Consider the following 27,532-nt stretch of genomic DNA (forward strand, 5'->3'; position numbering starts at 1 on the left):
CATACATGTAAACGTTAAATACGAGCCTCGATCGGCTCTCGGGTTATCCCGTGAATCGGCTCAAAGAGCCGATCCACCCATGATTCGTACGGGGTGCACGAATACTTGGTGGTCCTGCTTGATCAAGATAAAGCTAATGAGATCTACGACGATTTAGGGTTTTCACCGCATAATCGGATCATCCTACTCCAGGTTGGGCCTCGCGGCCACGCACGGTGCTCGTAAGCCGATCCTAAACAAGGCCTAAAAACCAACATGAAGCTGATCCTCGGAACATCCTGTTTAGGACTTGCGAACGCCACCCTACGTGCCACCGGATCCTCCCCCTTTGTAAGGCCTAACTATTGCAGATATTAAACTAATCCTTGTAGAACAAGGAGCAATCGTAACGGATCAGATCTACTAAATAATGATCAAGCGGGGTGCCGCCCCCACACCTGAGATAGGTGTGAGGGTGGCTAGATATGCAAGGGTTGCACTACGTAAGCATGCTTAAACGAAGAACAATGCTAACCCTAACACATCTATGATAACTACGTTGCTCGCCATCAAAAGCGCTTCAGTACGAGCAACGCATGAACAACGTGGGGCTTATGCTGCCTAGATCGCAAGATGCGATCTAGGCAGCATGTCGCTTACCTGATAGAAACCCTCGAGACGAAGGAGTTGGCGATGCGCCGAGATTGGTTTGTTTTGGGTTGAACGTGAGTTGTTGTTTATTCCATAAACCCTAGGTACATATTTATAGTCCAGCGGACTTTCTAATGTGGGCGTGCACCGAAACCGTGCACGAGATAAACTCTAACTTTTAATCTAGATATAATCTACTATAATTAAAGATACATGGGCAATCTGGCCCAACTCCATCGAACAGGGCCGCTTCATAGATCTTCCACGTGTAATCTCCCAAGCCCATCTTGTTCGCGGCCCAACTCCTGATTTAGCCAAAATCTGGTGATAACACATGCCCCCCTGGTTTTGGAAATGTCATTTCCAAAATCATCATGCTCTTCTCTCGTCGGGTCATGTCGTGGCATCACCGTTGCAGTATCCTTTGTCTCCTCATATTTTGCAGTGAGGAGCTATGATGCCGATAATGAGGGCAGCGAGGATTAGTGACATGGCATCAGTGGTATGCAAACAATCGGCTCTCCTTGAGCAATCTGTTCTTTATTAAAAACCCTCCTTTATTACTGAAGCAGCGTTTCCAGCCAGTCGTTTTGCCGATAGTCAAAGTCACACGATCTTCAAAAAAAGAACCGATGGCGCCGCATCGGTCTCTCTCATAAGCACACTGGGTAACGTTGAGCTAGCCGCCCTTCCAAACGGTAACCCGCGACCTCCATCTGAAAAGACAGAGTCAGATCCCCAAATCGCCGCCTGAGCAGTTCCAATCCACCACCACCTACACAAATCTCGACCGCGCGGCTTCCAATTTCTTCAACGCATCTCATGGCGGAATCATCCAACACCGATACCACGGTTTCCGGACTGAAGGTAATCCTCAACCTCTTCTCGCCGTTTGACTTGACACGGGATTAATGCAAACACCTGAATTAATGCCTCGCTCCGCTACTAATTTAGGTTTCAGACATTCTTCTGCCACATCCTTCTCTCGCAAATTCGATGTGCCTCGGTCCTCGTTCTTCTGAGAGCCCTGCCCTGTTAATTTCGTGCGAAGCTAACAGAATCCCCTTTGTGAGCCAGAACCTAGATCTGACTTCCTGGGCCGACTGCCTGCGAGCCTGGCCCAATCCCCCTGAAGGTTGGGTGGCATGGTACAATAGGGTATCAAAATCCCACTATGCCACTTGGGAAACCATAGGAATAGCCGATGCCCTGTCATTATCGCTGTCTCCTCTTGAGAAGAATGAGAATATCCTGAAAACCATCGGCTACTTCTGGTCTGACGCACTGAACTGTTTCATGTTTGGTCATGGTCCTATGACTCCGACCTCTGCTGGATGTGGCCATGATCACGGGGCTAGACATTGCATCCCCCAGCCCTTCGCATTCAAGCTGCCAAAAGTCCCTTTCACTCTCTCCTCTAAAAAAGAGTGTACCAGCTGGGGTGCCTATCTCAATCGCTATATGAAAACCCAAGGCCCTGTGACAGAGAGGGAGCACACAGCCTTCTTGAATTTCTGGCTGGAGCACTTCATATTCTGTGGTCCATCACTTGCTCCCACCAAGAATTACCTCTCCCTGGCCTATGAACTCGCTAAAGGCACCCAACTTGGCGTAGGCAAGCTATTCCTTGGAGAGATTTATCGATCCCTTCAACTGATGTCATCACAACTGTTCACTCGCAAGACGAGTTAAAACGGCGGCCCCCGGTGGTTCATTCGGTTGTGGGCCCAACTATACTTCCAAAGCCAAATCCCAGACTTCCCATCGCTGACCACCTGCACCTTTCCGGATGAAAATGGCAAGGAAATTCGATGCACCAGCTATGGCCAAGCCCTGTATGGTCTCCCGGGCAGCAGGTTGATCCCCAAGGAAGCAGCAGGGTGGTTTAAGATTTTCTTCCAAGGTTTGGACAACCCCCTGTTCCACCCTTACACTGAATCGGCAAATTTTGAAAACCCCGTCTCTTTCCGATTGGATGACTTTGCCGATGACGCCGGCACACAGCACTTGTACTCCCTCATGATTCGTCCTTGCTTTCTCCCTGTTGGCATGAGTACTTCGAACAGGATCATCAAGCCCGGTTATGAGTGTTATCAACCTGATAGTAGCGGCTTGACGGCTTGGTCTCGGACAGGTGCCTCCACACTTCTTCCTACACCACCGACAGCAAGTAGAGCTGAACCGCCCGACATCCTCACTGCCCGCAGGTGCTATACCTTCTTTGATGCTTTGGCCATACCGATTCCCCACGACCTCCGTTTCTCCTTCACCACCGATGGTTTTGAAACTTGGTGGTCTATGTGGAAGACCCACGTCTTCAGGAGGGCCCTAGGACCGCAGCTGAAGGAGCTTGACGCCGAATATGATCCCCCTGCCGACCAGGTACCGTCACTTAAGCATTTCTTGTAACTGCCTTATGGTGATTGTCTGTGACCTGACTCTTTTCTCCTAGCAGCAACAAGATGGCCCGGTTCCTACACAAGCCGACGGTTCCCCTTTCGTATTTCTTCCTCCGGCACCAGTGGTTCTCTTCTGCCAGAGCTCGCCTCCCCTGAAGAAAGTTATAATGCAGAGTCAGCCGATTTCACCGAAATCGGCTCCCAAGAGTAAAGCATCTTCGGGGCCCGTTGCCCCCGAGCCTCGACTCGGGCGAGGACGGCCGTGAGGAAAGTGGCCGCCAAGAAAACCCTGAAGCGTAAGGCTCCGGTCCAAGAAAGCTCGCGTGTAAGTTGGTTCAGACCCCATAGACTCTTGTCCGTTTTCCCGAAATTGTTTACAATACGCTTGAATTCTTCCCTATAGGCCTCCACCGAAGGAACCTCCAGCGGGGCCGAAGAAACCAGTCAGGGGGATTCGAGCTCAGGAAACTCCGAGAGGTCCACCACCCAAAGCCAGACGGCCTCACCAGCGCCGGCTTCCAAGAAAAGGTCGATTACTGACCCTTCTGCCCCCCAAGCCCTGACCAGGTCAGGGTCCCGCACGAAGCGCCGCTGTGCCACAAGGGCTCGTAAGAACCCACGAGCCTCTTCATCAAGCCAGGAGGTCTCAAATGTAATTATCCTCTTGGTCATACTCCATGTTGTCCCGTTGTCATTTGGATCGGGTAATCACTTTCCCCGCAGGCCGAAGAAACTTCCAGCGGGGATGTTGAGGAGGTGCCGATGCCGTCCGCTACCCTGGATCTAGCTGCCCCGACGCCAGCGGCTGCACGAGTGGCTGACCCAACCGAGTCCCCAGAAAAGCCGACCGTTACTGCATCGGCTGTTCCTTCTCCCTTGGGAGAGGTATGTCTCTCCTCCTTGGCTCCATCAGTTCCTCGTCACCTGCTAAACTCACTGCGTTTGCCTTATCAGGGTTGTGATCTCTCGAGCTTCCTTACGTTCGACCCAGAATCCATCGATCCCATTTCTTCCAAGGCAAGTGGGGAGCCGGATACTAGCACGGTCCGTGGCCAACTCCAGCGCCTCAAGGACTTGCTCTCTACCTCTACTGAGGCTCTGATTGAGAATTCCGAAGAAGTCAAAGGCATCCTCGAGGATATCCAGCCTCGTCTCCCTATGACCCTACAAGTGAAGCTTTGGCCCGCTGTCACCCTGTCGGTCTTTAAGTCACGGGTGCAATCAGCTCGCCAAAGGATTACTCTTCGCCACTCCCAACTTCCGCTGAGAGCCGACATTGCCGAGAAGTGTCGACGGCTCAATGAGAAGAAGGCTGCTCTGGACGCCAAGACGGATACTTCTGCCACTCGCGCCGAACTCGAGACCCTGCACAAGGAGCTGGAGGACCTTGAAGAGAGGGTAAGGGTGACCAAACGGCTCATCCAAGACAAGGAGGCCCTTGTTGCCCGCTCTGAAGATGAAGCAAAAGGCCTCACAGCCGATCTGAAGACCGATCTGGCTGAAATCCGTTCCACGAGCAATCAGGCCGGTGTCGGGCAAAGACGCGGATGACGAGGCTGAGATCGGCCGAGGCGGAACGCATCCGTGTCGACGCCATTATCGCCCTTGGTGTGTTTCTTCAGTAGGGCCTTCATAGACAGATGATGTTTCGCTGGACTGGGTCTTTCTGTAATCGCTACGTTTGCAACGTTTTGACTCTTTTTTTTTGTTTTTTTTTTGTTTTTTACTGGCCGATTTTCCACCGGCTAACATTTACCATCTGTCTGGTGTGGTGACCATATGCCTCCCCCGAGCCGAATCTGTCTGGTAACTACAGATATCGGCTTTGCATTACGCCAAGGCACTGTACTCGTACGTCGGCTTCGTTGGGATTCGTGTAGCCGATGTGGTCGCTGTTCGTTAGATCGCCGTTGGACCCAAGCGGACCGTGTGGTGAACATGATCTTAGCCGACTCGCTGGGCCACAGCCCTCTCATGACGGTATCGTAATACCCCTCGTGTAAATCTGGGGCACTAGGCTCCGTCGGGAGGACGAGCAACGCGTTCGCATCAGCCGATGTCTCGCCATCGGCTTTCCTCTCGCAGTGGACGGGACTCGGAATGGCAACTCTTCTTGATGCGTCCCGAGAGCTGGTTCGACAAAGAGTGCTGATTCTTCATGACCTCCTCGGTGCGTTCCTCCGACGGGGCGAGAGGTCTATCCCATCGAGTGCCCCTTGCGGTGAGAATCCCTTCCATCCGATGCCATGGGAACGGGTTCTCTCGAAAAGAGCCGATGAGGTCGGCTTCGAGGGTGGCCTTGATCTCGTTGTATTGCTTCTTGAGCTCGTCGGGCAGCTCCTCGTAGGTGGTCGGCGTGCCGTCCGCCATCTCGGATGTAGATGGCGATGTGGTTGATGTAGACGTTCGTCCCACCGTGCGTGCCGAGAATGTGTTGACTTGCCAAAACCCACCGGCGGGCAGCGGCCTTGTCAACACCGTAGAGCCGGGAAGAGCCTAGAGCTGCGGCTGGCCGAGACCCCTCCGAGCGACGGCCCGCAATGCTCTTCTGGTCACACGCGGCGATGCGAAGTGCAAGGGCGTGCCACCTAACCTATACCTGGCCAGGAAGGTGATGAGGATGCCTCGCTTAGTTTCCTGCAGGGCATACATGTAAACGTTAAATACGAGCCTCGATCGGCTCTCAGGTTATCCTGTGAATCAGCTCAAAGAGCCGATCCACCCATGATTCGTACGGGGTGCACGAATACTTGGTGGTCCTGCTTGATCAAGATAAAGCTAATGAGATCTACGACGATTTAGGGTTTTCACCGCATAATCGGATCATCCTACTCCAGGTTGGGCCTCGCGGCCACGCACGGTGCTCGTAAGCCGATCCTAAACAAGGCCTAAAAACCAACATGAAGCTGATCCTCGGAACATCCTGTTTAGGACTTGCGAACGCCACCCTACGTGCCACTGGATCCTCCCCCCCCTTTGTAAGGCCTAACTATTGCAGATATTAAACTAATCCTTGTAGAACAAGGAGCAATCGTAACGGATCAGATCTACTAAATAATGATCAAGCGGGGTGCCGCCCCCACACCGGGATAGGTGTGAGGGCGGCTAGATATGCAAGGGTTGCACTACGTAAGCATGCTTAAACGAAGAACAATGCTAACCCTAACACATCTATGATAACTACGTTGCTCGCCATCAAAAGCGCTTCGAGTACGAGCAACGCATGAACAACGTGGGGCTTGTGTTGCCTAGATCGCAAGATGCGATCTAGGCAGCATGTCGCTTACCGATAGAAACCCTCGAGACGAAGGAGGTGGCGATGCGCCGAGATTGGTTTGTTTTGGGTTGAACGTGAGTTGTTGTTTATTCCATAAACCCTAGGTACATATTTATAGTCCAGCGGACTTTCTAATGTGGGCGTGCACGAAACCGTGCACGAGATAAACTCTAACTTTTAATCTAGATATAATCTACTATAATTAAAGATACATGGGCAATCTGGCCCAACTCCATCGAACAGGGCCGCTTCATAGATCTTCCACGTGTAATCTCCCAAGCCCATCTTGTTCGCGGCCCAACTCCTGATTTAGCCAAAATCTGGTGATAACACATATACCATTGATGTTAGCAGTCCAACCGGCAAGCCGCTGGAGCTCGAAGAGGCGTACACCAAGTTCATCAACCAATGCGGAGTCGTTGTTAGAGACAGCATCCCGATCACCGTCCAGGAATGGCATGAGCCAGTGAAGGCACGTGTTGGTTCCAGTTTCGTCAGCAAGAGAAAGAAAAAGGAATGCTTGAGAACGCTTATGGAGCATTTCGTTCTACCTCCGGAATACAACAAAAAAGATGAATTCAGTAACGACGATCCGGAGGGACGTAAGAGGAGGAGGCTGGTCAAAGAGTTCGCTCTTCAGAAGATGGCCACAGCATTCCGGACATACAAGAAAAATTTAGCGGCTCAATACGTCGAGAAGGGGAAGACTACGGATTTCAGCGGACAGTATGAGAAGCTGAAAGATGATTGGCCTGAATTTGTGAGGCAAAAGAAATCAGAGGAATTCAAGGCCATATCGGATAAAAATAAGGCAAATGCGGCTAAGAAGCAGTACAATCATATTATGGGGCCAGGAGGATACCGCCTTTCGGAGCCTAAGTGGTAGAAGATGGAGGATGACCTGAGGTTGCGAGGAATCCCTCTAGGTACAGATGGATGGGACCCTAGGGCCAAAAGCTGGTGGTACGGGCATGGGGGAACGCTAGACCCGGTGACAGGGGAGTGTACCCACCGAGACACAAAGTTTAAACCCACCCAAACCCTCATTGACGCAATGAGGGATGCTCCAGAGGGGAAGATCAAGTTCAACAGAGAGAATGATGCGCTGACAAAAGCCCTCGGGAATCCTGAACACGGAGGACGTGTACGAGGCAAAGGCGTCATTCCGTGGAAAGAAGGGTTTTCCCAGGAAAATGACCCCTACAGTTACAGAAGCCGTAAGAGAAAGGCGGATCGGGATGCAGATGTTGTGGCGCGGTTGGCATCGGAATTGGATGAGATGAAGAAAACCCTGAATGTACTAGTACAAGAAAGAGAGGCAGCTAGGATGCATGAAGATCATCCAGCGGAGAAGCAGCGTGGCTTCCACGAAGGCCCCGCCGGCTACTGCTAATGCACCGGCGATCGATATTACTGCACCGGAGCCTCCTCACTACCCCGTGGACGATGTAAAGGAGATGAAAGAATGTCATCTGCATTATCCAATGGGGAACATGTCCATGAAGGTAGCCATCGGCAGTGCTTTACCATGTTTACTCGGAGCACTCCACCACAACAACCCCATTCAAGATGGCTATGCTCGTGTCACGGTGGAGGACATAGTCCAAGGGTTTGAGGACCTGGAGATTGACATTGCTACACCTGAAGGGGTGAGAAGACTTGGAGATGTCAAGCGCCACTTCATTCTATGGCAAAAGAAGTTTATCAAGTTTCCAGGCGAGGCGCCAAGGCCAACAAGTCCACCCCCCTACGGTGGTGGTGGCGGTGGCGGTGGCGGTGGTGGTGGTGGTGGTGGTGGTGGTGGTGCTTCACCTACACCTCCTTCACGTCAGCCGACGCCGCCCCCCAATTCACCTCCGCCGGGTAAGCAGCCGCCGCCCCCTAGTCCGCCTCGGGCGGGTAAGAAGACGCCGCCCCCCAATCCACCTCCGGCGAAGAAGCAGAAGCAGTCCTGGACTATTAACCCGGACCCTTATGTACCTAAGACCACAAAGGTACCGGAGCCATCACTGAAGCCTCTCCCCACAAGGCCTTGGGAACGTAGTGCCGAGGAAGTCGACGCGGCCGCGACTGCTGATTATGAGAAATGGAAGGCGGACTGCAGGAAGAAAAGAGAGCCCGAGCCCAAGCCAGTATTTTCTAATGAGCAAAAGAAGTGGGCTAAGTCATTTTTGAGCACACCGTCCCAAGCCGCGAAGAATCTGCCTGAGGACTATGCACGTGAACTTCGTAGGCAAGCACTCATGTTGAAGGAGAAGAAAGAGTTGGCGGAGGCCGAGAAAGAATTAGAAAGTAAAATAAGCGGGAAACGAGTTACCCAGCTCGGGGAAAAAAGTAAACAATCGATTCCCCCACTCATAGTGAAAGCCGTCGGTCCGGATGCTGAACTAATGGACCCCACAATCATAGCAGCTGCGGCAGCACAGGAATTGACTGTAACGGGTGCCAGAGAACAAGCGGCCTAGATGGGTATGACTCTTCGTGCAGTGTTAGGCCTTGAGGAGGCGCCAGTGAGTGAGGTAGTAATTACATATGTGTCGAATGGGACTCTCGTCGAGCCTGCGCAGGAAAAGGATCTACCTCCACAAATGAAAAATCAGCTAATTTGGTACAAGGGTTACATAAAAAATAATAACGCCAAAGAATATATTTATGCGGAAGTTAGACATGAGCATCACACTTCAAACATTACTATGTAACAGTTCATCGGAGTGAATTGTTCCAGCTGTTCAATCTGCGCGAGCTCGACAAATCTATCATCAGTTGCTACGTTCTGTAAGTGATTTATTTCTACCTCATCTCGTTCATTGCCTGCACTATATATATATATATATATTGTCCTAACTATCTTGTTGTGTACGCTATTATGCAGAATGAAGCTTAGGGAATGAAGAATAAGGAACATCCATGATGTTGGGTTCATTGACCCAAAAATCGTTAATGGATATGTGTTAAAAAATCACCCCGCCGACGTGGAGGAACACCTGTGGCGGTTTCTTTCAAAGCAGGAACTCAAAAGTGATATTCTATTTCCTTACCATTTTGGGTGAGTGTTTCTGTCTTGAGCACATTCTATTTTGTTTACTCCATGCATGGTATGTGGCTAATCGATGAGTTATGCATGACTGTGCATGTATCGTGTCCGCAGGTTCCACTGGATTCTGCTAGTAATTCAATTTCACGACTCCACAGTTCTCGTCCACGACTCTCTGAATCTGGATGCAAAGCTTTGGGCCGACATGAGAAAAATGATGCAGAAGTAATTATTTTCATTCATTTGCGCTCTATATCGATCGGCCTATTTCGTTCATTTCCTAATATCAAGTAACTAATAACTCTCTTGTTCATTTAATTTTCTTTGCCTCGTAGGGTTTGGAGACAGTTCGCAGATAAAAAGGTCGGTGAATTCAAAAAAGAGCTACAATTTAAAAGGTCAGTGACTGGGACTGGGGATATTTAGCCACCGGGGACCAATCTATGTGGATACTATGTTTGTGAGATGATCCGGAGATACACCTCTGAGCGGGTTCCGTGTGATAACAATGTCAAGAGGAATAACCTCCGGAAGATGCTTAGTCTAGAAGCTCGCTTCCGACCACTTCAAGAGGAACTAAGTTGGATGGTTCGTGAGGAAGTCATCGATCCTAAAGGAGAACACTATGTAGAGGACGTAGAACTTCGATGCGGTAAATTATGTATGGAAACTTCTTCAAAATTGTATATGCTGGTCATCCGATATTGAATATATATTGTATATTCCTCTTGAATTCTTTTTGGTTCTAATTTCAAATTTGTTTGAAATTGTACATTCATATGCATGTATGTAGTACCGTAGAATATGTGAAACTCCTTCAAAATTAAAATAAAACACAAAAGAAATAAAACAATACAAATTAAAAAGAAACCAGGTTTAGGGGGGGGCTAAAACCCTAAACCTGCGGCGGCCTTTAGTCGCGGTTGGCCCCTCCGTCCCGACCGTCGCCTGGCGCCCACGTGGACGGGCCTTTAGTCGCGGTTCGTAACCAACCGCGACTAAAGCGGGGGGGGGGGCTTTAGTCCCGCATGTTTAATACCGATTGCACAACCGGTATTAATGGCTGTTGCTAACCGGGATTAAAGGCCCTTTTTCCACCAGTGCAAGGGCGTCATATTCACTATATTTCTTTACGAGGTAGAGAAGGAGACAATGGGGAGACATGACAAGAACACACATACACAATTTCTCCACGAACTTTAATGACCTAAGAAAATTTAGACAAGATTCGTGACAAGTGCCAAAGATAAAGAATATGAAGGAAGACAACCACGAGTCATGACAAGAAGGAACATATGCAATTCCTCCACCAACCAAGAAACTTTGGACACGAGTGTGAGCGTGTGACAAGTGCCAAAGATGGCGAATAAGAAGAAGAAGCCAGACGATAGACGATACATCCACTAGTTAGCCAACGGCAAAGCCGAAGCACTAGCTAAACCACAATCACTTAATCAGAGAGTGACAATAATTGAGCACCGCTGTTGCTCGCCGGATAAATCCTGGCCGTCCGTTTCCGATCAGACGGAGCGCATGCATCGGAATGGTTCGAGAATCATGGATGCCAGTCCTCTTATATTGCTTGTGCACTGCAAACACATGCCTGCTGGCTGGGTACGTTCGTTTTGACTGTCGTTCTGCTAGTGCTAGAACCATTTTTTCATCAAGATTATGGTAATATGATGAGTGGTGATTACTACATAACAGTTCGTCCGTCCGTCCATTCATTTCGTTCGGTCTGATCTTCCGCCAGGTCAAAAAATGTTCCTCGTACGTGCAGGCCGGGAGGGGGAGATCAACGCATGCACGCTGAATCGGCCGGAGTCGAGCCGTGGGCGGCGTAGAGCTGCATGAGCGCGAGGGCGCGGCGCGCGGCGGCGAGGCGTCGGCCCAGAGCCTGGCCCTCGGCTTGGAGCCTGGCGTTGGCGAGCGCCACGAGCGCGGCGCGCGCCCTGGCGTCACGGAGCTGCGCGGCGAGGTCCCGGTTGGAGGCGCGGAGCACGGCCACCGCGGCGCGCTGCTCGTCGAGGTGCCGCTGCTTGCGCGCGCGGGAACGGCGCGCCGACTCCCGGTTCGAGATCTTGCGGCGCAGCCGCCGCTCATCGTCTCCGGGTCGCCCGTCCCTGTACCGGTCGCCGCCACGGTCGTCGTCTCCGGCGCCGGAAGCAGACGCGACGGTACCACCCGAGCCTGACGACGTGCCGTCCTCCGGCGACGTGACCACGGGCTCCTCCGGGGACGTGACCACGAGGTTGCCGTCCGACGGAGCAGCGTAAGACGGCGGCGCCTCAGTGTAGTAGCCGAAGCTCATGTCGGCGAGGAAGGCCTCCACCTCGAGGAAGTCGTGGTGGTGGTGGGCAGGGTAGTGCTGGAGGGCCATGGCTACGCTAGTCGAGAATTACCAGGGAAGTCAGGGGCAGAAGTGTAAAAGGGAACCTGGTGTGTGTGTTTAGGTGGCGGGAGAGGGAAAAGGGAGGGAGACAAGTGCAGAAGGACCCTATTTATAGCCCGTTTCGACCCAGCCATCGTGGGCTACGTGGGGCCCAAGTATCTTTTTTAAACGTTTTGCGGACCAACTTTCCTAGTGCTCACTGACGATGAGCTTTTTTCTTTCTCTCTTTAGAAGAAAAGAAGAAAATTAAAGTTGTGTCGACATACGGGTGCATGCGCTGTCGATCGAGGTAACACCTCGATGGTCACTAGGCTAAATAGTCCACAACATAGAAATTGACCGGTAATTGTATCCACCTACGCCGTGAACAAACGTGGCTACTCGTCGTCGCACTCTGTGGGCCGTACTACTCATGGGTAACCCGATTAGTCATGCGGAGATTATGGCTGCAATTTCGTGTCCACCGATCATTCAACCGCGAGTGTTCTAATAACAATCGCTTAAATATTTTCAAATTACAAGACATGCATTTTAATCCTTGGTTGCTTTGCTATGAGCAGTTTGTCGTCGATCTTATGCCGTGTGCGAGACAGATGTCATAGGTCTAGTAACAATTGACCCAATGAAACCCGACCCAATTACCACCTTCATCGGTTGGAACCTGGATCGAAATTTCTCCCGTGGAAAAAAATCGACCTTGACACGATAGTGAGAGGTAGCTAGATACTAGCAAGGATCCCATCATTGTTATTCTCAGCAAAGACATAGTACAAAGCAAAGGTTTGGAATCGTCGACCCGAGCAACAAGCAAAGCTGGCCATCGAGAGCGACGTGCATGGCCATGGAATTACAAGATACGCAAGGCAAACCTAACAACCCAGCCACAGGGTTTTAGCTAGCTATGCCTAGCTACCTCGTAATCCTTAGTCGCTAAGGAATGAAACGCTGCCGAATCTAACGCCTTGACTGCTTTGTTTTACAATTCCATAAAAAACACATTGTTTAGGACTGGAACGCCTAGAAAAATTACGTACGTGTGCTTAGCAACCAAATTTCAAATGATCTGAGCACACAGCTGATATTTATAATTGGTATTTTACTCCGAGAGAGTAGTATTTCTGGGTGGAGACACCCAGAGAGAGCAGAAACTCTGTCGCAATCTTCTTCCATGGTTGTATACGTACGTGCATACGTATGAGGAAAAGAGACTGATTGGTGAACACTTTTGTTTTCAGGTACGTGCATATATACGTATGGTCACTAATTCATGTCCACTGACAGCTGCAGAGTGCAGATAGATCGATCATCAAAAAGACATACCTGAAAACATGGGGTGTACGTGCATACGTAGGAGTATATATTCTGGCGCCTGGCTAGTTTATGCAATGTAAAAAAGAAAAGCAATGTTCTCTTCCAAATGGAAATAGCTCAGCTAAGCCACTCGAACCGCATATCGATCCCAGGTCATTGTCGATCGCATAGTTAATTAATGCGCATCTCATCTGGATAGAATAATTATATTCCAACCTTGCATATCATGGGAAGCAAGTAATCTTTGGAGTGATGATATATATATATATCTCTGAGCTATAAATTGATATGAGAGACAGAAATAGCTAGCTAATGCTTTCTTTAGCATAGAAGCGTAGAGAAGCGTATCATAGAACGAAACTTAATTTGCTGAATATATGCATGGAGCAGAACCTTCGGCAACAAGGAAGCAGGCCTGTACTATACTAGAAGCAATGCAAGTCCTAATCTACTATTTATGGCCTTGGAAAGCAATAGTGCCGCCAGTACGTATGATCTATCTAACTAATTTGAGCACTAAAGCTGCATCCATGCTTTGGGCTAAAGCAGAGGTGCAGCATGTTCTGTTCCAACAAGTGGGTGGCACGACACACCTCCACCGATCAACCAAATTAAGCACACATCGGTCGATCATTATTTTCATCTTAGCAGGTTAAGTAGCAAACTAGTTAATTGGAGGAGGCATGATTAAGGACCAATCTAACTAGGGAGTTATGTTAGTTAAGGGACAGATGGCATGCATGTGAGCTAGCTCCAAAGCCTAGCTAGATACTCCTGTATCTGGAGTTGCATGCATGGTGGATGCAACTCATGGATCATGGTGAGCATTTGGGCAGCCACATGGGGTGTGCCGGCCTCAAGATTTGGGGAAAAGGGAGTGCAGGCATGCACACTACTTTTGTTGTTATCTTTTACGAAATCTAGAAATTTGTAGAATCTAAGCTCCTTGTTGTTAGACAGGTCGGACGCACTTGCGCCAGGTGTCTAGCCGGCAACAGTTAAGTTTTCAGCTCTATATATGAATCTTTAGAGTTATCCACCATGAGATCTTTTCGCCCATCCGTTACTTTCCTTTATATTTGGACTTCCATTGTATGTGCGTGCTTTTGTGTGGCAGCCCCATATTGCTATGCAAAAATCATAAACTGGAACGATTTGACATGTCACTAGCATGAATATTGTAGAAATCCCCTATATATGGATCTTCACCCGACATTTCAAAATCATTCATTTCATCTGACCTTCCTAAACCCTCACTCTCACCTCACTCTTGTTGGAAGAAACTGCAAACTATAATTAGGCTAAACTTGTTTCCTCTTGACCTCATATGCATTGCACACAACAAACAAACAATGCTCCAGACATGTACGAAATAACCATTGAATTCGTCTCATAAATATCATCAAAATCATTGATCTTAGAATTTAGTGAAAAAATAGGTTGGTCACGGAACACTAGACGTAACCATTACAATGTGCATGCAAAGGGCATTAATAGAAAAGTTATGTTGACATGCAAACTATATACGAGATGATATCATTAAAACAGAATACACAAGTTAATTGATAGTAAAAAAACTAATTAGAGGTACTTATCTAAGACAAGATAAATAGTTAAATCTAACCATGGCACTAAGAGACAAGCTAATTCGTGGATTTTGCTGATCCAGGAAAAACAACAATATAATGAAAATGATCTTTATTGCAAATCATAAGATGACGTGAAACTGTTTGCTGGTACATCCATTGATCTTTGCATAAAAGAAATCACAACAATATCACAAGAGATCTACAGTGCATGCGCAAATGTAAACCAACAAGGCTTGTACTTTGAGGAAAGAAGGCCTACATCAGCATTAGGAGGGTGTCTAAAGTGCGCAATTCGGTGGACACAACAGTTTGGAAATCTGCTTTGGAGTATAGAGTTTTCTTTGTTTTAATTACAAAGAACTAGCATAGTGGCCCTCGCAAAATGCGAGGGCGATCTTTACTCCACTAAAAGGTTTTTTATAAATTTAAGTTTTATATATCTTCATGCCACTGGATGGAACATAAACACTTTAGTTATATAGCCCTTTTATTTAATACATTTAATATAATATTATAACCATGGGAACATAAATTTGTGGATTTATAAAATAAACTAAAGTAAGTGTCTTAGATTTTTATAGATTTGTATGCATATACCTGACACTTATTTTGGAATGGATGGAGTATATTAATGACTTATTTTATTGTCATTAGCACATGGTATGAATAACTAAAAAAACATAAAATCCGTGAGTTAGCTAGTCTATAAATGGCATTGGACCTATACACAAATATAAAGTTAGAATTATTGTCAATATCATCATGGCCTAGTGAAATTAAATATCCGCTGAAACAATTGCCATATGTGTTTACGTAAAACCATGAAGATCAACCATCCACGGTTAATTAAGTATAAGTTTGCTAAATGTATGTGATTAATGTATGTCCTTTCAAAAAAAATGTATGTGGTTTGCTTTACCATTGAATTTTGTAGCCTCATTTTCTCTTTTTTATTTTAATATAGAGTATGCTTAGTGTGTTATAAACAAATATGAGGATAGAAGTTCGGATGAAAATATCTATATAACAAATATGAGGATAAAAGTTCGGATGAAAATATCTTGAAATTTCTTATAAGGGTGGCCCTCGCGAATACGATGACATTATCCTTATTGTGTCAATAGTAATATGAAATCAGCGCATAGTTTCAAAGATATTCACATTACATTATATATGGTTCTATAGTCCACCTAAACACAAAGATATATATGCTATTATGATTTCCATTCTAAGAATGTAAATTAGTTGGTCATCATCCTTATTCTGTAAAAAGTACCATGAAATCAACTCATAGTTTTGAACATATTCACCTTACCTTATATATAATTCATTAGGACTCCTAAATACAAAGATAGATGTGTTATTATGATTTCTATTTCTATTCGAAGATTGTAAATTATTTGTTTGATCCAGTTTTATTTGAAGCGTAACTAAGTAGCAACATTAAATAAAGTTAAAATCAAAAATAAAAATGGTATGCCGACGACCACCCTTGAAAAACCCCTATGCCAAGGGCCTCTAACCTGACCATCGATATACACCTACCGCCATGACACCTCCGTTCGTGGCAAAACCGTGGGGCTACGTGGCAGGAATATAGGTCGATAGCTATGCCTTGTCGATGGGCAGCCTTGACATAATGGCATGTATGCGGATGACCATATTTTGCCGACGGTTTTTCCTGGAAAAACCATGCATACCCACATGCATGTTGACGGTCTGGTTTTGTTGTTCTCCATTTTAGAGCATTCGGCATGTCGGCCTATATGCCGACGGCCCCTATATCGTGTCACGTTTATGTGTTTTAAAGAGAGCGTGGATTCAATTTTTTCGGAAATACCTGCAGTACAGATATTATATTTTTTTGTATATTACGGTTACTCTATATTCCGATTAAAATACATATTATTTACTACTAAATTACTATTGTATAATTTGTTTTAAAATTGTCCTTACATATGCAATAATTATGACGTGCTTGTGCTTAATAAGTAATAACATACAATAAGAGGAAAGGTATAACTATAGTTTCCCTTCACATGTAGAATGCATGTAGTCATGTACATATATGGCGAGGGCCCCTAGTGTGGCCGTCGACATACGCCTACCGCCGTCACCCTTCCGTCGGTGGAAAAAGTGCGGGGCCACGTGGCAGGAATCTAGGCGACATCTATGATTTTTCCAATGGGTAGTCTCGACATAATGGCAAAACCCTGTATACCCACATGTATGCCAACAGCTAGGTTTTGTTGATCTTTACTTTGGAGTGTTCGTCATGTTGGCCTATATGTCGATGGCACGTATGTTGTGTGACCTGTTTGTGTTTTAAACTTAGCGTGAGTTCATTTTTTCCGGAAATATCTAAGTAGAGATACTCCTTATTTTTGGTACCGCTAAATTACTGCCATATAACTTGTTTACAAGTTTCCTTCCATATGCAATAATTGTGACGTGATTGTGAGCTACTTATATTTTTCCTTCGCATGTACAATACATGTGATAGTTTTTGTGCGTGGGGAACGCGTGATGCTACTTGTATGTTTAAGCCCTCCAGGATCCTTTTATTTTTGGTTCCCACGAGAGGTGGCACGTGACATATGGTGTATGTCCATAAAAATCTGTTTCTATATGTTACGTAAAATCTTTAAATCTTGTCCATCAAAATTATAGATCTAACGGTTAAAATAATTCTAATGATGTAGATCAACGTAGTGTATCTATTTTCAACCTTCGTATTGTGCTTTTAGTATATAATAGATTTTTGTTTCCCACGAGAGGTGGCACGTGACATATGGTGTATGTCCAAAAAAATCTGTTTCTATATGTTACGTAAAATCTTTAAATCTTGTCCATCAAAATTATAGATCTAACGGTTAAAATAATTCTGATGATGTGAATCAACGTAGTGTCTCTATTTTCAACCTTCGTGTTGTGCTTTTAGTATATAATAGATGTTATGTTTTTCTTTCTTCAAATTAATTACCTAGCGCCGGTTCCATGTGCAACCCTAGAAAAGAGTCTATTCTTTGGATTACAATCAGAAGGATCTTGCTGGGGAGCTATCCCGCAACACTTACATCCTCCTCCTCTCGCGAAGCGCCTACATCTTTTCCCTTGAGAGTCGACTGTGGCCGGTCAAATCCAATCCCTCTCGCCGTCGGCGTGCGCACTGGAGGGCGTATAGATGGAGTAGGATACCGGCCTTCAACAGTAGTGATAGATTTAGGTGTACGTTGGATCTAGGTCTAGGATTGCCGCTTGTGGCATCTGGCTTCATGCGGTCGGGGAGTACACTGCCGGAGGTGGTGAGCGGCCTCCTATGGTGGGCGGCGATCTGGTGGTCGGCTGCAGCGCTCCAGTGGTAGGAGCCTAAGGTGGCCGGCACCAGGATTTCTGCATCCCCGTCAATAACGCTTGTTGGCTGCCAAGATCATTTGGATTTGGTTCCCAAGCCTATGATGTGTGGCCATCATGGAGGTGGCATCATTGAAGGTAGGAGGTTTTCACCAAATCATCAATCTGTCGGCCCGTGGGGGTGCTGGGAAGCTCAGCTTCTTGGTAGATCTGAAGTGGAGCAGGCAAAGCATCATCTTCCAGGTTCAAATTCGTATATTCTCAAAGAGGAGGTCCAACGGTTTGATGTTTCTGAGTTTGCGCTCGGGAGAGCTCATCAACAATGGTGTTTCTTTGAAAGCTACGCCGCCCATGGTGGTGGTCGAAGGGCGGCGTTGCTCTGGAGGCTACGCCGCCCGCCGCTTCCATCATCTTCCGATCGATGTTGCTTCTTCTGGTCAAAGGGCGACCATTCATTTTCCTCCCAGTCAGTGAGCCTGAAGGGAGGCAGTGCCTCTTCATCGCGACATCTAGGATTTTCCCTTGAAGTTTCGACACCCTGATGACCCACAAGTATATAGGATCGCAACAGTCTTCGAGGGAAGTAAAACCCAAATTTATTGATTCGACACAAGAGGAGCCAAAGAATATTTATAATCTTTAATAGACGAGTTATCAATTCACCTGCAGCTGGAAATAGACTTGCTCGCAATAGTTTATCAGTACTAACGGTTTTATAGCAGTGGTAGTAGTAAAGTAACAGCAGTGATGAAATAAAAACAACAATAGCGATGATTGCAGTAGATAACAGGATAAAAATACTGTAGGCACAGGGATGGATGAACGGGCGTTGCATGAATGAGAGAGTCCATATAATAGCAAGACATAGGCATTACAAGTAATAATAATATAAAAATCCTAGTATAAGATAACCATAGGCGTGTGTTCATATTTAGTCGTGCGTGCTCACAATGAGAAACTTGCAAGACATTTTTTGTCCTACCTGCCCGTTGCAGCGGGGCCTCTAGGGAAACTAATGGTAATTAAGGTACTCCTTTTAATAGAGTACCAGAGCAAAGCATTAACACTCCGTGACCACACATGATCCTCACATCACAGCCATCACCTCCGGTTATCCCAATTATTGTCACTTTGGGGCCTCGGGTTCCGGACAACAATATATGTATACAACTTGCAGATATGATAAAAAACAATAATTATCATCATGATTCAATAACATGTTCAGATCTAAGATCATGGCACTCGAGCCCAAAGTGACAAGCATTAAGCATAGCAAGTTGCAACAATGTCAAAAATACTAACAACGGATACTAGGCACTATGCACATAACAATCTTATAGCTATTACATGACCAATCTCATCCAATCTCTACCATCCCCTACAGCCTACAGCGGGGAATTACTCACACATGGATCGGGAAATCATGGATGGTTGACGGAGAGGCGTCGGTGATGGCGATGGCGATGATCTCCTCCGAATCCCCGTCCCGGCAGGGTGCCAAAATGGAGTTTCTGGTCCCCGGATTGAGGTTTCTGGTGGCAGCGGAGCAGCGGAACTCTTTCTGGAAAAACATCGAACCCCCAGTATTTTCAGATCAGGGGCTTCTTATAGTGCGAAGGAGAGGTCGAGGGGGTGGCCGAGGCGACAAGACCACCACTAGGTGCGGCCCAAGACCTGGCCCGCGCCTAGGGTAGGTGTGGGCCCCTCGTGGCCCCCTCCATCTCGTCTTCTGGCTCCGTGAGTCTTCAGGTAAAATATGAGTTTTGCGATATTTTCCGGGAATTTTCCCGAAAGTTGGATTTATGCACAGAAACGAGACACCAGAGTAATTCTGCTGAAACAACGTTAGTCCGCGTTAGTTGTTCAAAACACACGAGATAGAGGGCAAACAACAGCAAAAGTGTTCGGGAAAGTAGATACGTTTTGGACGTATCAACTCCCCCAAGCTTAGCTTATTGCTTATCCTCAAGCAATTCAGTGACAACTGAGTGCGATAAAAGAAACTTTCACGAACCTATTTGCTTCATATGATGTATATATTCTCATTACATGGTCAAATGCTTAGGCAATTCATAATAAGAAGCATGCAACTAAGGATACTCAATAGTTATGCAAGCCATGAGAAGATACCAACACAATAATAAGCAACATGAAACATAAGCATCTGCAGAATTGCAATGTTCATAATGTGATATGATAAAGTGGTATCTCGCTTGCCCTATTTGTGGAGCAAAACATAAATGCCGAGGCACCTCTGAAGTTCAAGAGAAGACTAGAACTAAAAATATCGAAAGATTCAAGCATCACAGTTATACCACAATTAATCTTATTCCGGGACAAGCACATTAAACTAAGAATGACAGCTATGCTTTCGAGAAAGTTCTCGAAGAACGGATGGTGACTCAACATAAAAGTAGAGATTGGCCATGCACAGAGGGAAGTAAGATTTCTAATGTGCTAGAGCTTTTCACTTCAAATGCAATAGGAATGTTGAAAATAAATTTTTTGAGAGGTATGCATGTCTATGTCAACGACTGACATTAAATGATTTATCATCCCTTCATATACTGGCCTCAAGAGTGGCTCTCATGTAGTTCTCCAATGCACACCATTATTTAGGATCTCTCCAGTACATAATATGCGGAGCAGTGTTTGTTTATTTGTTCATTTTATATTTTATTTGGGATGGGCATCCAACGTCTTGCTATTTTTGCAATATTATGGACCAGCACATTATGCATGCTAGTCAAGGTATGAATTCATGAAAGGACAATAAAGCACTTACTACTTCCTCATGAGCTAAAACAAAACACAAAACAGGTGGTAATTTTGAAGGTTTAAAGGTAGCGCACAAGCAATTCACTTTGGAGTGGCAGTGAAATACCACATATAGGTATGTATGGTGGACACGATTGGCACTTTGGTTTTTAGTGGTTGGATGCACGAGTAGAGCTCATACTCAGTACAAGTGAAGGCTAGCAATAGACTGGGAAGCGACAATCAAGAAAGCAGTAGCTATCATAATCATGCTTGCGACAGATAAAATTAATAGAAGCATAAAAATAATACAAGAACTCCGAGGCAAGATAAATTGTCAAGGCTTAAATGACGTTTATTTTAGTCTTATGCATGCTTGAGCATGTGCCAAGTCGATTCAAATGAAGCATTCAGAGGAGGATACCACAATATCATACCGTTATATGAATAGAGCAATGCAAGCAAACACCTATATGACATGTTACCTACTATTAGTAAATTGTAACTAATCATGAGAGAGAATAAACTAGTGAGCATCATTAAGTAACATACACCTTACACAAACAAACTAAGCATGTCCACATAAATGAGTATATGTACAAAAATGAAAACAAATAGAGTTCATACCAGCCTCTCACCACAACTCGAATTGTCGTGACCGTCATTATATATTGCTCTTCACTTGCGTGACTTGAATGATATGAAATGATAACCAAGCTCCAATGAAGTTACGGAAGACCGTTGAACCCTGCAGCAACTTTACAAAACCAAAGAAGAACAACAAATATTTTTAGTTTTTCGATTTTTAATCAACAAACAAAGCAAAATCTTTTTGGATTTTCGCATAGAAAACCATAAAGGGAAAGTAAAGCAAACTAAAGAAGCAAATGAAGAGAAACAAAAGAAATATTTTTGGTCTTTTGTGTTTTGGAAAGTAGAAACAAAAGCAAGAACAACAAAAAAGGAAACTAACATAAACACGCAAATGCAACAAATGGCAGAAATCTGCCAACCCAGAACAATAGGCAAAGACCTATTTTTTTGAAAATGTTTTGTAGCTCAGCTCGAAAAGTGCTCAACTAACGAATGTTAGATAACATCCTGGGGCATATGCTCAAATATTGGCATCTCAAAATTCCATTATGGCTATTTATATAAATTTTTATGGTTATAGCACATAATCTGTTTTTAGGCGGCAACTTCCCAAATTCTTAACTCCTTCCTATTAGAGGCTATCCTTAGTATAAAAATGAAATAAATAGGCTAAGGAGAGGTTATTACAGTAGTAATAACTTCCAAGATTCAATAAAATGAAATTACAGAAATAAACTAACAAGAACAAAATGAAAGCGCAATATGGATATACAACGTTCTGACGGAATATGATATGTAGATGAGCGAGATGTCGGTATACCTCCCCCCCAAGCTTAGGCTTTTGGCCTAAGTGGAGATCAACCCCAGGGTGACCAAGCATCGAAAGAAATGTTGCCCCCGTAATACGACGAAGAAGCACCTTCGTCCTGGTATGAACTCGAGGACGGCCCGATGTAGTGCGTGGTGTAGTCATCAATGTCCGCCTCCTCCCCCTGCTTCTGCTGCCCATGGAATCCAAGTAGTCGCAGTTGCTTGTCAAACTTCTCCTTTGAGCGTGACCACGGCAACCTGTGAACACTAAACAAAATAGATTGTGGTAGGGGAACCTCCCGGAGAGTAATGCTTCAAATTTCAGCATGAAATATGTGCTGAGCAAGGAGATCAAAAATTCGCGACGAAGAATAGCAAGAACATGGGTTTGAGCAATGGGGATATGTTTTCTCGGGTGAGTGAGTGGAATGGCAGGGGAGGGAGTAAGTGGAGGGCTAGGGGGCCCACACCTGGCCTTGGCATGGCTAGGGTGTCCCCCGCGCCACCACATGGTGTGGTAGGCCAGTGGGTCCCCTTGGGCTGCCCAGGTGCCTCACTGCCCCTTTTTATGCGTAAAATTTTTGGAGATATTTCTGGAATTTTTTGAGATACTTTATTTTTTTTGTTAATTTTCAGAATTTGAATAATGATTCTATCGCAGGAAAACAATTATGGAATGATGAAAAACAAACCAAAACCAAATCTACAACAACTCTAAGACATTCTAATATAAATTCAATCAGTACTACATAGGTGAAAACATAGTTTCATTCATTCAAAATTACTTTGTTAACAAGGTTGATCAAGTCTTGTTATCAAAAAATTTATATGAATCAAAACTTTGCATTTCACAATATGATTATGTTACCTCAATCTTGATGGGAATAGTTCCAATCATGACAATATCATTCTCTTTCTTCGACTTGGGCAAAGGTAAATGAAATTTCCCAATTTGGATGGTATCAACACTAATAATCAAATTTAAACCATATTTTTCATCAATCTTTTTGGGAAAATAATCTGTGTGCTTTTTGTCATCAACATTGAAATTTACTTTTTCTTTGTTGCAATCAATAACTGCCCCTGCAGTGTTAAGAAAAGGTCTCCCAAGAATAATAGACATATTATCATCTTCAGGCATTTCTAGCACAACAAAATCAGTTAATATCATACAATGATGAGCAACTTGAACAGGAACATCCTCACATATACCAACATGAATAGTAGTAGACTTATCAGCCATTTGCAAGGATATATCAGTTGGTATTGATTTTTCTAGATCAAGTCTTCTATAGAGAGAAAAAGGCATAACACTAACTCGATCTGCTCCCAAATCACATAAAGCAGTTCTAACATAATTATTTTTGATGGAGCATGGAATAGTGGATATACCTGGATAACCAAGCTTCTTTGGAACCTTACCATTAAAAGAGTAATTAGCGAGCATAGGGAAATTTCCTCATTTGGAATCTTCCTCTTATTAGAGAATATATCTTTCATATACTTTGAATAAGGAGGCAATTTAATAGCATCAGTCAAAGGAATTTGCAAAAATAAATGTTTCATCCATTCACAGAACTTGTTATAGTGCTCTTCTTCCTTCGATTTATGTTTCTTATCATGAAAAAGCATTGGTTTTTACACCCAAGGTATCTCACTACCATGTTTAGTAGCAATAAAATCTTCCTTAGTGTATTTTGTATTCTTAGTATGCTTTTCAAGTTCCTCTTCAATTTCTTCTTTATCGGAAGCATCATTTTTATCATTACCACTTTTAGTTTCAGCATCAGAAATAAATATACTATTAGGATCCTTAGCAAGTTCAGAGGATTCTACAACCGTTTTATGTTTCTTCTTCTTTTTCTTAGACTTAGTCCTAGTATCATCAACTCGTTGAAAATCTTGTTCAATTCTCTTTGGATGTCCTTTAGGATATAAAGGATCCTGAGTAGAAACACCACTTCTAGTTCTTATTTCATAAGCATGTTTTTTCCTAGAAGCATTAACTAGCAAATCTTTTTGCACCTTAGTGAGCTGATCAATTTGAGTTTGAACCATATGGAAAAATTTAACAAGCATTTTAACATCATTAGAGGTTCTTTCCACAATATCATGCAAATTATTGATAGCTCTAGAATTTTCCATTAGGTGATGTTCCACTCTCTTATTAAAATTATCTTGCTTAACAATATAATTACCAAATTCATCTAAGCATTGATCAGGAGGTTTGGAGTACGGAATATCTCTACTATCAATGCGTTGAAGAGAGTGTACCTCAATAGTGGAAGAACGAGGGACTTGCTTACATATTTCTTCTATAAGTGGCAGATTCTTCACATCTTCAGATTTAATACCCTTCTCCTTAAGATATTTCTTGGCTTCCCTCATTACTTCATCATTTAAATCAATCATTCCCCTTTTCTTCGGTGTTGGTATTGGCTCCGGTGTAGTCCAATCATCATATTTTTTGCTTATTTTAGCCAATAATTCCTCAGCTTCAGCCGGAGTTCTTTTCCTGAAAACACAACCAGCACAACTATCCAAGTATGTCCTAGATTCAACAGTTAGTCCATTATAAAATATATCAAGGATTTTATTTTTATCTAGTAGTGCTCTAATTAAAGAACAAAATCTTTCCCAAGATTCGGGCAATTTCTCTCCTTCTATCTGCACAAAGTCAAAGATTTTCTGCAAAGCAGCATGTTGAGCACTAGCAGGGAAATATTTATGAAAGAAAGTATTAACCAAACCAATAGGACTATCAATAGATCCAGGAGATAAATTATCATACCAAATTTTAGCTCCTCCTTTCAGAGAGAAAGGGAAAATTTTAGTGACAAAGTAAGTGTGTATCTTAATATCATCGAAGAATAAATTGCTCAAAGTAGAGAGTTCATTCATATATTTCATAGCACTTTCATTTTCAGTACCACAAAAAGGTTCTTTCTCAACAATAGATATGTAAGATAAATCCAGAGAGAAATCATAATCCTTATCTCTAATATTTATCGAAGATATGGCAAATTTAGAATCAGGAGACAATTTATATCTAACAGCTCGTCTTGCAAGAAGAATTTTCATAGCACTTGCATCTCTAGTAGCATGACATTCATCAATGAAGTCATCATCAAGTTCAATATAAGTTTCATCAAGATCATCGCTAGGATTCCCCCTAGCTTGAGGTGAACTAACATGTGTAATAATATTTTCAGCATTTTCAATTTGTTTAACTCTAGCAATCGTAGTATGTAGGAAAGGACCTAACGAACCACTCTTATCAAGCACAGTAGAAGCATCATTAAAATCATCAAAAGCATTATTAGATTCAGTAGAAGTAGCAGTAGCATGTGGTGGAGTAAGAATCTTATTCATAACAGATGGTGAATCAAGAGCAACAGAGGTGCTCAGAGTTGTACCTCTTCTTGTAGTGGATGGCAATAGGGAACTTCGATTCAGGAGCTTTCCCCGCATCGAACAATATCACCTTCAAGTGGGCTTGTAAATAAAGCTATGCTCCTCGGTAACGGCGCCAAAAAATAGTCTTGATGACCCACAAGTATAGGGGATCGCAACAGTCTTCGAGGGAAGTAAAACCCAAATTTATTGATTCGACACGAGGGGAGCCAAAGAATATTTATAAGCTTTAACAGATGAGTTGTCAATTTACCTGCACCTGAAAATAGACTTGCTCGCAACAGTTTATCAGTAGTAACAGTTTTATAGCAGGTAGTAGTGAAGTAACAGTAGTGATGAAATAAAAACAACAGTAGCGATGATTGCAGTAGACAACATGATTAAAATATTGTAGGTGATGGACGGCCATTGCATGAATGAGAGCGTGTGTTCCTATTTAGTCGTGCGTGCTCGCAATGAGAAACTTGCACGACATTTTTTGTCCTACCAGCCCGTTGCGGTGGGGCCTCTAGGGAAACTACTGGTAATTAAGGTACTCCTTTTAATAGAGTACCGGAGTAAAGCATTAACACTACATGAACACACGTGATCCTCACATCATAGCCACCCCCTCCGGTTATACAAATTATTGTCACTTTGGAGCCTCGGGTTCCGAACAACAATGTGTGTATACAACTTGCAGATATGATCAAAAATAATAATTATCATCATGATTCAATAACATGTTCAGATCTGAGATCATGGCACTCGGGCCCAAAGTGACAAGCATTAAGCATAGCAAGTTGTAACAATGTCAAAAATACTAACAACGGATACTAGGCACTATGCCCATAACAATCTTATAGCTATTACATGACCAATCTCATCCAATCCCTACCATCCCCTACAGCCTACAGCGGACAATTACTCACACATGGATGGGGGAATCATGGATGGTTGATGGAGAGGCGTCGGTGATAGCGATGGCGGTGATCTCCTCCAAATCCCCATCCCGGTAGGTTGCCAGAACGGAGTTTCTGGTTCCTGGATTGGGGTTTCTGGTGGCAGTGGAGCAGCAGAACTCTTTCTAGAAAAACATCGACCCCCCAGTATTTTCAGGTAAGGGGCTTCTTATACTGCGAAGGAGAGGTCGAGGTGGTGGCCGAGGTGGCCAGACCACCCCTAGGCGCGGCCAAGGCCTGGCCCGCGCCTAGGGGTGGTGTGGGCCCCTCGTGGCCCCCTCCGTCTCGTCTTATGGCTCCGCGAGTCTTCAGATGAAATATGAGTTTTGCGATATTTTCCGGGAATTTTCCTAAAAGTTGGATTTCTGCACAAAAACGAGACACCGGAGCAATTCTGCTAAAAATAGTGTTAGTCCGTGTTAGTTGTATTCAAAACACACAAGATAGAGGGCAAACAACAGCAAAAGTGTTCGGTAAAGTAGATATGCTTTGGACGTATCACACCCTGATGACCCACAAGTATAGGGGATCGCAACAGTCTTCGAGGGAAGTAAAACCCAAATTTATTGATTCGACACAAGGGGAGGTAAAGAATACTTATAAGCCTTAACAACTGAGTTGTCAATTCAGCTGCACCTAGAAAAGCACTAGTAACAGGGGTGATGTGAAAGCAGCAGTAATATGAGAGCAATAGTAACAGTAACACAGCAGCAGTATAAAGAATACGCAGGCAATGGCACCGTAAAATAGTTGATACTACTTCCAATGACATATAGAACGAGTATATGATAATAAGAGATGGACCGGGGTTCCAGCTATCTACACTAGTGGTAACTCTCAAATAACAAGTAACAAGTGTTGGGTGAACAAATTACAGTTGGGCAATTGATAGGATTGAAATAGCATTAAGACAGAACATCAAGTCTATTAATCATGTAGGCATGCTTTCCATATATAGTCATACGTGCTCGCAATGAGAAACTTGCATAACATCTTTTGTCCTACCAGCCGGTGGCAGCCGGGCCTCTAG

This window comes from Lolium rigidum, chromosome 5 (genome assembly GCF_022539505.1).
Source record: "Lolium rigidum isolate FL_2022 chromosome 5, APGP_CSIRO_Lrig_0.1, whole genome shotgun sequence".
NCBI lineage: Eukaryota > Viridiplantae > Streptophyta > Magnoliopsida > Poales > Poaceae > Lolium > Lolium rigidum.